This window comes from Pseudomyrmex gracilis, unplaced genomic scaffold (genome assembly GCF_002006095.1).
Source record: "Pseudomyrmex gracilis isolate BER0280 unplaced genomic scaffold, ASM200609v1 scaffold_150, whole genome shotgun sequence".
Lineage (NCBI taxonomy): Eukaryota > Metazoa > Arthropoda > Insecta > Hymenoptera > Formicidae > Pseudomyrmex > Pseudomyrmex gracilis.
Window position 1 is genome coordinate 57,255 of NW_018020734.1, and position 5,531 is coordinate 62,785.

Below are 5,531 nucleotides of genomic sequence, written 5' to 3' on the forward strand. Positions count from 1 at the left end.
TATATATATATATATATATATATATATATATATATATATATATATATTCATGTATTTACAAAAGGTCGTTCGTTAAATGTTAATATTCAATTTATCGCAAATGTTATTACATTATAACTTTATTCCTGAGTAACCATTCATTTAAGAGCCTTATCGAGAGACTCGCCTCTCCCTCTTGTTTTATTTATACATCAGATAAAATCGTTTTTTTTTAATGCTAAGCGCCGTGACGTGTGATCGAGTGTAATGAAATGAGAAACACACACAAAGAAACGCATAACGACGGTATGGATATTTTTCTCTCAAGAGCGTTTTTTTTTTTTTACACAAATCATACGGATACTGGCCGCATTTTAAATTTGAGGATTGTGAGATGTAAAACTATGCGGGTAAAAAGTTTAATAAGATAACCGCTACGCGTACAAGAAAGGTTGCAATTTAATAATAGCACATGTACGCTCCGCATCAGAAATTATCTTGACAAATCTTGAGAAATATAAATTTTTTGTGTGTTGTTTTCACATTGTTTGGAACGAAAATTCGAAAACACAATTAATAAAATGTTTTATAATTGAATTCACTGTGGATGCTCGAGATCGATTACGCGTTATTGTGCAACCGAAGAAAAATGAAAAACTTCGTTGTATCTTTTTTCATATTCTTTACAGGTATATCTTGTGTGAACTAAGTTTTCTATGATTAGATATATTTTCCGGAAGAATCTGGAAGAATCAAACATCGCTTAAACCGTTGTGGTGTTTTCCTAGAGGATAAATTTGTTTCAGACTCACATCTGAAGATATAGAATTTTCATTGCGAGTTATCTATCGTATATCGATTTCGTGCTATACTACTACTCGACAATATTTCTCCCTCTCTCTCTCTCTAACTAAAGTATACGTTTGTCACGAATCTTCTCGCGCGCAAATGCCACAACGGAACGACGTTTGGTTTTTTGGCAACAATTTAAACGTGCATTTCGAATTATAATTTTTGCATATGTAATAGTAAAATTGATTTTCTCTTATCCCTGAAAACAAAACGATTTCAAGGTAGGAGGAGGAAAGAGTTTTCTTTGTTTTATATAAAAATGCCTGGAATGTCGATAATATATCTCTATATATATCTCGGTCATTCGATATGAGATAGCGTAATCGTGTTAAGCATTAAGGATTCCGTTTGCATGCACGATAGCGATACATATTAAAGGCGAACCGATTATTGTTAATCTCTCGATCATTTTGTGGAGTTTTACGCGGAGATATTTATAAGTAATCGGCTTTGTGTGTCCTAAAATGGAAGAGCGCGATATACAATTTTACGATCGCTCGTATCTATATATATATATGTGTGTATATATATATGTATACGTATATCCGTTTTTTTTTTTCAAGTAAAGTTACAAATATTTACGTGCTTGAAACAGAATATGTTAAGTACATGTACTTGTGATATAACCGCAGTTACACTCTCTCTTGGCACACGTGATGCGTGTTTCGATATTTTGTACGTTTTTGCTACGTTTTTTTTTTTTTAATTTTTTAAAAAATTTTTTTTATTACTTTAATGTGGATTTGTTTTTATTCGATATACAAACGCAGAGTGACGTCTTACATCTTGTGTGGTATGTACGTGTGCAACCTAAGGAAGACCATCATTAAACTTCTTGGCACTATGTAGATTAATAATTTATTAATTTATTAATTTATTAATTGTGCAGTCTGGCGCGAGATCCACAAAATGATGAGAAGTTCTAACGACATTTTTCTTTTCTTTTTTCACATTAGCAATTACATGAAAACTTGGTTGTCGAGAAAAACGTACGATTAAATGTCTATTTAAATATATGCAAAACTTGTAAATTTGGCTTTATAAAAAGTTCACGAACAATACACATGCATCGCGATTGTATGCATAATTATCGAAAAACGTTACGTGAAACTTTTGCTTATGATCGATATGATTTCTCTTTCTAAGGGAAAAAGTTTTTGGACTTTAAAATTGTCGTTAAAATTAGAGTTTGTTAGATGTTGGATCGTGACGTTTAATCATTAAATGTAATTAGGCAATGGAACACACACTCGTATGTGTGTGTATGCGTGTTGTGTGAGAAAAAGAGTCGGCTAAACTTTACAATGAAAATGTTGAGTGAGTAACAAGATTTTGCTTTCCTAATAAATCTCATACTTCTGTACATGTACATCTACGTGCGTCATTTGTGAGAAAAAAAATACCGTTATATTTTCATAAAACTCAATTTCGCGTTAAAAAAAAATTATACATAAGTGTTATTATGATAGAGATGATCTGATTGTGGATCGTTGATAATTGATATCGACCACGTCAGTCGTGTGTCCGAACAATAATAAGTGTCGCGCTATTTTTTTTCCAAGATATTCTACAATTTTCTTATTTTCTTATAGCTTGTATCTTATTCGGTTCAAACGAGTCAGAGAAAAACGCCTGGCTGTCGTCAATTAAATTCAGTCACGCTCTTTTGAACTGTGGCACTCTTTTTAAACATTCTCTCTCTTGTGACAATAAGTTCAATAAGTATGCGGTTAAGTTGTAAAGTTTAGGAAAATAATAACAATAATACTAAAGGACTAAGGAAAATAATATAATTGTGATTATATTACTATATCGCATGTGTGTTTTCAATATCATGCAAATTATCAAAATTACACGTCGCGTTAACTTTCCAGTGTTCTCAGAATTAATATAATATAATAAATTTACGAATTTAACAAATATAATACACTGTTGCGATAATTATTTATTCTGATATTTTTGTTTCGCGATTCTTACGATCGATAAAACGTAGTATAATACGTAATTTGTACGTTTAATAGGGTCAACATAGATTATCGCTAATCACAATCAAATTCTGAACATATATATCACAGCCAGTTAAACAGCGTAAAATATACAGCACTGATAACACTATTTACACGTAATCATCATTTACGTTAGAAGAAATTCCACTTTTGAGGACAAGAGGTGAACTCGAAAACGCAATATATATATTTATATTATTATATACTTCCGGATGTGCCGAGTGGCAAGAAACTGATGATTGCATTATAATATGTACAACATACACACCGTGGCTACGTTCACGATCACACGTTGTTCGTATATTATCGTTGTCCACAGCACATAACGTCAAAGATTGTAATCAAAGTACGCCGATCTACACATACGTACGCAAATCACTCCACACGTTACATGCATATATAAATTTAGTATAATAATGTAGATAATAATTGTCTAAGTAAGGCGTATTTAAACGTATTCTCTCATTCCTTCGTAACGAGTCTCTCTCTCTCTCTCACTCACTCACTCTTTTTGCGCTTTCCAGTGATCCATTTTTCCCGTTGTTGCGAATGTAATGCACACATTGTGTTGTTGTTGTCGTCAATCTATAAGAACGATTTCCAAAATAAACCACTCGATAGGGTCTTGGCTATGAAACAATATATTGAATCTTATCTACTTTCAGTCACGTATGTTATCTCTTCCAATCTCGATATCACACACTTTCTCTTCTCCCCTCTTCCCCGAAATAAGCCGAATTTTCCACAGAGACAGAGACAGGGAGACTCGAATCCTATTCGAATCTCGTCTAACCTTGGGATCGTGCGTACGCGCACGTACGGGAGTAAAATGGTATCTCAACGGTTTTATCGCCCCTAACGTTTTACAAATTCCTAAGAAATTTACAGAGGTGTTCTAAATCAACGTGGCAGTAGTAGAGAATAATGTCCCCCCTCCCTTTCCCTCTCTTCTCTTCCCCATCGACCGCGAAGAGCGCCGTAACTCGAGCGGACGTGATCGCGCGGATCGCGCGCGCTTGATCCTCCGTGAAGCTTTTTATTTATTTATTTTTTTTCGTAGTAAGAGCACTTAATCGCGCGCTATGTGTTTCCGAACTGAACTACCGATTGCGATATATTTTTTTTGTCTTTTTTTTTGTTTTTTTTCTTGTCTTTGTTTCTCTCTATTCTTTCGGGTTACCGCGATCTCGCAGCACGGCGGGATCAGTTTACCAGATACTGATACTTCTTAAGGATAATTCCTTACATGTGTTTGTGTGTGTAGTAGTAGTAGTAGTAATAGTAGTAGTAGTAGTAGTAGTAGTAGTAGTAGTAGTAGTAGTAGTAGTGTAGTAGTAATAGTAGTAGTAGTAGTAGTAGTAGTAATAGTAGTAGTAGTAGTAGTAGTAGTAGCAGTAGTAGTAGTGGTATAGTCATTATTCAGCGTGAATATCATACAGATGAATGAGCCATAAGTCTCGCGGAGTTTACGTTCATTTCTGTCGAGTTGATGTCCCTTTCGAATCTGAAGATTGACAGTGGCATAAATTCGATGTAAAAGTCACCTGAGATCTCTCGTAAACGTTGGACTTTTCTTTATATTTTTCTCTCAATTTTATCAATTATGTTACAAATACGATGCTTAATATTTTTCGAATCTGCGTCTAAAAACTTTTCGTCTTCGATCAATTCTTTGTATTGTTTTGATAAGGTTTTTAAATTTCATTCGTAAAATAAATGCAAACACACAATAAAACCCACGAAACACCTCACAGAGCATCAGTTTTGTTTTCCACAATGAAATTGTGTCAGCTTCTTCAATCTTCGTTTTCGATAATGCATCGACTCGGTTATGCTCGACTTTTGGTTCCCTCAGATTATTCCCTTTTTTTTTCTCTACCTTTGCAACGCGAGGATACACGATAAGAAGGAAGAAAATTCAAATCCTTATTAGAGTTGTTCTCTTTTTTCATCTTTCTTCCGCTTATCGTTTTGGAAATTTAATCTGTCTTTTAACATGCCGAAAGTTTCAGATATTACGGGATAATTACAAAGTCAGGTGACTGTTGAAAAAATGTATACGTCTAGTTGTAAAAGGCTATTCGATTATTTATAAATGTTAAAAAGATCGCTTCTCCGCGTGTTACAAACGTCCCGTTTAAAGAGAACAAAATCGTCCCTTTATATCGTCTCTTTTGTTTTTTCGTTCTTGACAAGGTTCGCGCGCTCGTGTATCGTTTTTGTACGTGTTCTTTTCTTCCTTCCTTCCTTCCTTATATTTTGCCATGGAAAAAAACAAAATAGTACATACTCGGTTCGACTGTCTCGGAACATTGCCTACGAAGATGATGACGTTTGTTGATTTTTTTTTTTTTTCGTCATAAACAGAAGATTATATATATGCCGTACTCTTTCGGAATGTGTTAATCCCTTATCGTTGAAAATGACTAAACGGATAAACAATAACCAATCAGGTAGAAACATAAGTCGGAAGCAGGTGATGTAGGTGATGACTTTAGTTGGTCCCGAACATGAGTTAGTAGAGAGTTGTGCAAGAATCGTAATTACTCAATCTCAATTATTTATAAATGTAAATTTTTAAATGTATCACAATCAAATATTTACTTGAAAAAAAGCGCGAAATATAACATTTAGTAAAATAAAGAAATAAATATTATATTAGAAATATTAGAAATATATATTAAAATTATGCAT